Source organism: Furipterus horrens, unplaced genomic scaffold (assembly GCF_987537825.1).
Source record: "Furipterus horrens unplaced genomic scaffold, mFurHor1.1.pri manual_scaffold_8, whole genome shotgun sequence".
Lineage (NCBI taxonomy): Eukaryota > Metazoa > Chordata > Mammalia > Chiroptera > Furipteridae > Furipterus > Furipterus horrens.
Genome location: NW_028327178.1, coordinates 72,215,962 through 72,224,565, shown reverse-complemented (window position 1 = coordinate 72,224,565; position 8,604 = coordinate 72,215,962).

Genomic DNA, 8,604 nt, shown 5'->3' with positions numbered 1-8,604 from the left:
GTTATATTCCTTCTTAGTTGTGGAGGGAGATGCAGCATGTCTGTCTACGCCTCTATCTTTGCCGAAAGTCCTCTTTTTTTCTTGATAAACCTGGTTAAAGGCTTGTAAATTTTGTTTATCCTTTCAAAGAACCAGCTACTGGTGTCGTTGATCTTTTGAATTGTTTGTTTAGTCTTTATGTCATTTAATTCTGCTCTGATTCTGATGGGTTCCTTCCTTCTACTTTCTCTGGGCTTTGCTAGTTGTTGTTCCTCTAGGTCTTTTTCCTCTAGTTCTAGTTAGATTTTTAATTTGAGATTCTTCTTTCCCTTTTAGGTAGGTCTGTATTGCTGTGAACTTTCCTCTCAGGACTCTTTTGCTCTGTCCCATAGGTTTTGGGCTGTTCTATGCTAATTATCATTTGTTTCCAGAAACTTCTTGATTCCTTCCTTGATGTCATTGTTAACTCATTCATTATTTAATATCATGTTATTCATTCTCCACAAGTTTAAATGTTTTTGAGTTTTTTTTTTCTTGATGTTGATTTTCAGTTTCAAGCTATTGTGATCTGAGAAGATGCTTAATATAATTTCAATTTTCTTGATTTTGCTGAGGCTTGTTTTGTGTCTTACTGTGTGGTCTATCTTTGAAAAGAATGTATATTTTGCTTCTTTGGGATGAGAAGTTCTATATATATCAACTAAGTCCATTGATCTAGAATGTTGTTCAATTCCTCAACATCATTGGTGTTTCTTTGCTTTGAAGATCTGTCCATTGTTGACAATGGGATTTTAAAGTCCCCTACTATGAATGTGTTGCTGTTAATATCCTTCCTGAAGTCCTTCAAGATTTTCCTTATATATTTGGGTGCTCCTATGTTGGGTGCACATATGAGTACAAGGGTTATATCTTCTTGGTAGATTGTTCCCTTAAGTATTTTAAATGTTCTTATTTGTCTCTTTTTATGGCCTCTTCTGTGAAATCTGTTTTGTCTGATATAAGTATTACTACCCAGCTTCTTTTTTCATGTCCATTTCCTTGAAATGTTTTTTCCAACCTTTCACTTTCAGTCTATGTATATCTTTCATTCTGAGGTAAGTTTCTTGTAGACAGCATATATGTGGGTCATGCTTTCTAATCCACTCAGCTACTCTATGTCTTTTGATTGGTGAATTTAATCTATTTACATTTAGGGTTATTATAGATAGGTACTTATTCATTGTCATTTCCCCCCTTTGTACCCATGTTTCTTTCTGTCTCTTTCTTTTTATTCATCTTCTTAAAGGAGTCCCTTTAGTATCTCTTGCATGTTGGTTTGGTGGAGATATAATTTTTTAGTCTTCTTTTGTCTGGAAAATTTCTTATTTCATCTTCCGTTTTGAATGAGAGCCTTGCTGGGTAGAGTAGTCTTGGTTGTAGGCCTTTGTTTTTCATTGCTTGGGTTATTTTTTGCCATTCCCTCCTGGCTTGTAGTGTTACTGTTGAGAAATCCAATGATAGCCTTATTGGAGCTACTTTGTATGTTATTAGCTATTTCTCTCTTGCTGCTTTTATGATTCTCTCTTTGTCTTTGAATGTTGCCATTTTAATTATGATGTGTCTTGGAGTGAATCTGTTTGCATTCATCTCCATTGGGACCGTCTGTGCTTCCTGGACTTGTGTGACATTTTCTCTCATCAAGTTAGCAAGTTTTCTGTCATTACTTTTATTATTTTAAGTATATTTTATTGATTATGTTGTTACAGTAGTTTCAATTTTTTTCCTCTTTGATTCCTCTGCCCAGTACCCCTCTCCTCTCTAGCAATCCCACCCCTTTTAGTTCATGTCCATGGGTCATGCATATAAGTTCTTTGGCTTAACCCTTTCCTATATTAGTTTTACCTTCCATCTGTTTATTTTGTACCAACCAACTTTGCTTCTTAGTCCCTGCACCATTTCCCCATTTCTTCCCATTCCCCCTCCCAGCTGATAACCCTCCAAATGATCCCATATCTGTGATTCTGTTCCTATTCTGGTTTGCTTAGTTGGATTTTGTCTCTATTTTTTAGATTTAGTTGATATAGTAGTGAGTTTGTTGTTATTTCAATGTTAATAATATTAATCTTTTTCTTAAGCAAGTCCCTTTGACATTTCATATAATAATAGGTTGGTGATGATGAACTCCTTTAGCTTTACCTTGTCTGGGAATCACTTTATCTGCCCTTCCATTCTAAATGACAGCTTTGCTGGATAGAATAATCTTGGTTGTAAGTCCTTGCTTTTCATCACTTTGAATAGTGCTTGCCAGTCCTCTCTTGCCTGCAAAGTTTCTTTTGAGAAATCAGCTGATAGTTTTATAGGCACCCCTTTGTGGAAAACTTTGCTTTTCTTTTACTGCTTTTAAGATTCTTTATCTTTAACCTTCAGCATTTTAATGATGATGTGTCTTGGTGTGGTCTTTTTTGGTCTAGCTTGTTTGGGACTCCCTGTGCTTCCTGGACTTGTATGTCTATTTCCTTTGCCATATTTGGAGAGTTTTTCTCCATTATTTTCTCACATAAGCTTTCAATTTCTTGCTCTTCCTCTTCTTCTGGCATCTCTATGGTTCAGATGCTGGCACATTTAAAGTAGTATCAGAAGTTCCTAAGCCTCTCCTCATTTTTTTCTGTTCTTGTTTCTCATTCTGTACTGGTTGACTGTTATTTTTTTTCTTATTTTCCAAATCATTGATTGAACCACGGTTTCATTCCCTTCACCATTGGTTTTATGTGGATTTTCCTTTGTTTCATTTAGTATAGCCTTCACATCTTCCTTTATGAATTTGCCATACTTAAGGATATCTGTCAAGCCTTGAGCATCTTTATCACCAGTGTTTTAAACACTGCGTCTGTTAGTTTGGCTATCTCTTCATCTGTTAGGTTGGCTATTTCTTCATTGCTTACTTCTCCCACTGGAACCTGGATCCACTCCCTGTTTTGGACCCTACTTCTCTGTCTCCTCATCCTGACAGGCTTCTGTGATTGTTTTCCTCTGTGTCTTAGGTAGAGCTGTCACTCCTGTTATGTTGTAAGAGGCAGAACCTTAGGTATTCATCAGTACAGGGTGACTCGTTTTGCCATGTTGTGGTGCTATTTGTTGGGGAGGGGTCTGAGAGGGAACACTGCCATTTTCTCAGCACTTGCCCCTTTTTCAGGCACTTCTCCCACTTTTGTATGAGACTGGCACCTCTCTCGCTATTGCCCTGGCCATTGTTCCCAGTGTGGGTGGGTCTGAGAATGTTCTAGGACTGTGGGAGCCCTTGAAACAAGCAAACTCTGCTGAGAGATCAGAAGTTACTTCCTCAACCCTAACCCACACTGGTTTGCTCAGTCAAAGCAATGAGGCTCTATTTTCCCCGGCACTGGGTCCATGAGCTGCGTGGTCTTGTCTGGTGCTGGGAGCGCTCCCCAGGTGTCTCTCCTGACTTTTTAAAATGTGTGACTACACTTTTCACCGGTTGGCCACTGCTGCCGCTCCTGCCACACCACACCACGTCCTCTCCGCCCCTCCTGCCTGTCTGGATGAGTATTTCTTCTTTATATCTTTCTTTGTTGGACTTTCATGCAGCTTGATTTTCTGGAACTTATGGTTGTCTCTCATTCTGAGGTAGTTGTATACCTTCTTAGTTGTGGTGGGAGACACAGCATGTCTTTCTAGGTCTCCATCTTGGCCCAAAGTCTGTGTGTATCTGTCTTAATCCCTCTGTCATTACTTTTGAAAACAGGTTTTCTATCCTTTGATCCTCTTCTTCTCCTTCTGTTTACCCTATGATACAGACATTATTGTGTTTCATGTTGTCTTGTAGCTCTCTTAAAACCTCTTCATTCTCTTTCAGACTTTTTTCATTTTGTTGCACTCTCTGGGAATTTTTTTTTACCTTGTCCTCCAGCTCGCTGATGCGATCTTCTGCTTCCTCTAGCCTGCTTTTAATTCCTACTCTGTTCTTCAATTCAGAATTGTATTCTTGACTTGGATGCATTTAATCCATTTACAACTATCAACAACTGAATCTAAAAAATAAAAACAAAATCAACTAAGCAAACAACAAGAACAGGAACAGAATCATAGGTGTGGGGATCATTTGCAGGGTTATCAGCCCGGGAGGTAGAAGGAGAAGAAGGGGGAAATGTTGCAGGGACCAAGAAGCATAATTGGTAGGTACAAAATAGACAGGGGGAATGTTAAGAATAGTGTAGGAAATGGTGAATCCAAAGAACTTATATGCATGACCCATGGACATGAACTAAGGGGGGTGAAGTTACTGGAGGGAAGGGGGTACTGGGTGGAGGGGAGCAATGGGGAAGAATGTTGGGATTACTGTAACAACATAATCAATAGAGTATACTTTAAAAAAAGAAATCGTATTCTTCATTTTCTCCTGCCTCTTATTGATGACTTCTATGTCCTTTTTAATGCTGATGTAATTCTCAGTAAGTTACTTTTAGTTTCTCTGGAGTTCTTCCTAGTTTTCTTTGAGTTTGCTGAGCTCATTCAGTTTGCCTATAATCCATATTTTGAATTCCATTTCTGATAGTTTGCTTTCCTCTATTTCATTTAGCACTCTTTCTGGGGATTTCACCTTCCCTTTCAATGTGGGGTTGTTTCTCTGTCTCCCCATTTTTGTGACTCTTCTTGCTTGTTTCTGCTTCTTAGATTAATCTTCACTTTCTGGATCTGCCCCTGGTGGCATCAGATTGTGTACCAGTCTTGACTATTATTTTTTAATCCCTTTCCAAGGAAGTTTTTTCACTGCTTTTAGAGAAAGAAACATCAATGTGCGAGAGAAGCATTAATTGGTTGCCACCTGTACACACCTGGAATGGGAATTGCATGTGCACGAACCAGAGATCAAACCCACAACCCAGTTACGTGCCCTGATTAGGAATCAAACCTGCAACCCTTTGGTTAAAGGACAATGCTACAACCATTTGAGCCACATTGAAAAGGGCAGGAAGAATTATTTTTTAAATATTTTATTTATTTATTTTTAGAGAAAGGGGAAGGTTGGGAGAAAGAGAGGGAGAGAAACATTTATGTAAATGATCAGCTCCCTCTTGTGCATGCCTCAACCAGGAACCAAACCCACAACTCAGACATGTACCCTGACCTGGAATCAAACCTGTGGCCTTTTGCTTTGCAGGATGATGCCCAACCAAATAAGCCACATTGGTCCACGCAGGATTATTTTACTTAACCTTTTTATTAAGAAAAATTTCAAGAATACATAAAGAAGGAAGGTTAGCATACTGAAAATTCAGATATGCATCACCAGCTACACTAACCATCAAATGGCCCTCTCTTCTTTCATTCATGCCCCCACCACTGAGAGTATTTTGAAATATATTCCAGATATATAGCTGTACTTGTTAATATTTCAGCGTATACTACTAAAATACAAGGACATCTAAAATACATAACCACAATATCATTATTATTGATGTGTCTCAGAAATATTCTAGGTTCCCATTTCAGCTCTTTCTTCCCCTTCAATTAATTTGTTGAAGAAAGCAAGTTGGTTATCTGGTAGAATTTTCCACAGTCTAGATTTTATTGATTCTACATCTCTGATGCTAATGTGTCCTGCAAATTTGTTGTTGTATCTAAAAGCTTGATCAGACTCAGGAATGATTGTTTTTTGTTGGCAAGCATACATGAGCTGGTGTTGAGTTCTTCCAGCAAGAGGCACAAAATATCAGAAATCCAGTCAAGATGGTGGTATAGGCAGATATGGCTTGCCTCTTTGCACAACCACATTAAAATTACTACTAAATATAGAACAGCCATCATCCAGAACTGTCAGAAATTGAGTTAAATGAAAGTCTGATAACTATGGAATTCAAGAAACCATATCCATCGAGACAGGTAGGAGGGGGGAAGTCATGGAACGGGTTGCTCTCTCATCCTCATGTGGTGGATAAAAATCCAGGAGGGATATCTCAGGAGTATGGAATCCCAGCCCCACACTGGCCCCCAGCCCAGGGTTCCAGTGCCAGGAAGATAAGTCCCCACAACCTCTGGATGCAAAAACAGGCAGAGATTGAGTTGGTGGAAGAAACTGCTGGAGCCCCAAGCAGTTCACCTTAAAGAACAGAGACATGGACTCACCTACTCAGATTCATTCTCTCTGAGCTCTAGCACGAGCATAGCAGCTTGAAAGGCCTTGTGGTATACAGGGAGAAACTGAAGTGTTTGACATCAAGGCCAATAGGTGCCATTGTCTCTTTTCTAAACCCTATCCCCACAGAGCCAGCAGGCTGGTGCATATCTGAGACCCCATCAACCTACCTAATACTATTTGACCTGCCTTGGATATCATCAGAGATTCTGCCCCAACCAACTTGCGGGCCCACCCAAACTGCTTTTCCATATGAATGACTGGTCTTGGCTGATGCGTCACAACTTCCTAAATCCTATTAAACAAGCAACAGCCGGCTTCAGTGAGCTCCAGGGCTGGCACTACCAGCAGCCAGCTTAGATGCATAGCTTGGCTTTGCCTAGAAATCTCCAAACCCAGCACAAGTGGCAGCCATCTCAGGTTGCTTTATAGCTCAGGCAGGGTATCCCAGGCAGAACATAGGTGGGGTCTGACCTTGGCCTGAACCACCCAGGAAACCCCAGGGACAGCCCACCCAGTGGACAGCTACATACCATGTCAGAGCACCACCACTTTACCCCTGCACGGCTGGTCCTCCAGGGAGGGCAGAGGTTAGTGGTCAGTAGTCATAGCCCAGAGGTTAGTAGTGGTCAGTGGTCATGGCCAGTCCTTGCCTGGGTAATTCCATCCCATTGATCTGCCAACAGAAACCAAGACTCAACTACAAGAGAAGGGTGTACTCAGCCCACATGAAGGACACACCTTGAATACCCTGCTTGGGTGATAGGGGAGGCTGTGCCACTGGACCCTACAGGACACCTACTACATTAGACCATACTCCCAAGACATGAAGTCAAAGCATCTCTACCCAATACACAGAAACAAACACAAGGAGTCTGCCAAATTTAGGAGGCAAAGAAATATGACCCAACTGAAAGAACAGAACAAATCTGCAGAAAAAGAACTAAATGAAATAAAGATGGCCAACCTATCAGATGCAGAATTCAAAACACTGGTGATAAGGATGCTCAGAGTAATGATTGAGTATGGCCACAAAAGAAAGGAAGAAGTGAAGGTTTTACAAAGTAAAATTAAAAAATATATACAGGGAACCAACAGTGATGGGAAGAAATCTGAGATTCAAATAAATGATTTGTAACAAATGGAAGAAATAAACATTCATCTGAAACAGAAAGAAGAAACAAGAATTAAAAAATTGAGGAGAAGCTTAGGCACCTCTGGGACAACTTTAAATATACCAACATGGAAATCATGGAGGTGCCAGAAGAAGAAAAGGAAGAACAAGAAATTGAAAACTTATTTGAAAAATTAATGAAAGAAAACTTACCTAATTTGGCAAAGAAAATAGACATACAAGTCCAGGAAGCACAAAGAGTCCCAAACAAGTTAGTCCCGAACAGGACCACACCAAGACACATCATAATTAAAATTCCAAAGGTTAAAGATAAAGAATCTTCAAAGTAGCAAGAGGAAAGCAGAGAGTTATCTACAAAGGGGTGCCTATAAGACTGTCAACTGGTTTCTCAAAAGAAACTTTGCAGGCAAGGGACTGGCAACAAGTATTCAATGTGATGAAAACAAGGACCTACAACCAAGATTACTCTACCTAGCAAAGCTCTCATTTAGAATGGAAGGACAGATACAGTGCTGCCCAGACAAGGTAACCCTAAAGGAGTTCATCAACATCAAGCCATTACTATATGAAATGTTAAAGAGGCTTATTTAAAAAAAAGAGGATCAAAACTATGAACATTAAAATGACAACAAACTCACAGCTATCTACAACTGAATCTAAAAAATAAAAATAAAAACAAACTAAGCAAACAACCAGAACAGGAACAGAATTATAGGTATAGGGATCATTTGGAGGGTTATCTGCTGTGAGGCGGGAGGGGGAAAAAAGGGGTATTGGTGCAGGGATCAAGTTGCATAATTGGTAAGAACAAAATAGAGAAAGGGATGTTAAGAATAATGTAGGAAAGGGTGAAGTCTAAGAACTTACATGCATGACTCATAGACATGAAGTTAGTGGGGAGGAATTGCTGGAGGGAAGGGGTGTACTGGGTGGATGTGAGGGGGCAAAAGGAAAAAATTTTGGGACAACTGTAGCAGCATAATCAATAAAATATACTTCAAAATAGAGAAAAAATTTTACCGATTTTGATGAGATTTTTGTAAATGCATGCTGATATGACAGCTGTTCACCATACAATCTAACAAAATTATTTTTAATGAAGTTAAAGACAACTAAGCACTAATAGAGCCATGTTATGGAAAAAAGCAAATGTTATTGGCCAACTCAATAATTTCACATTTTTGCTTTATTTCTAGAGGGCATATTTTGTTCTTGTGTTGTGGTGCTGCTCTTAGTAGTATCATTTTAAATTTTTTCTGTTTCCCATGTAGGTTATCAAATCACTTGTGAAATATAAGTATACAAACTAATAAAATGAATATATTAGTTACAAAGTTAGTTGAATTTTTGTGCAATA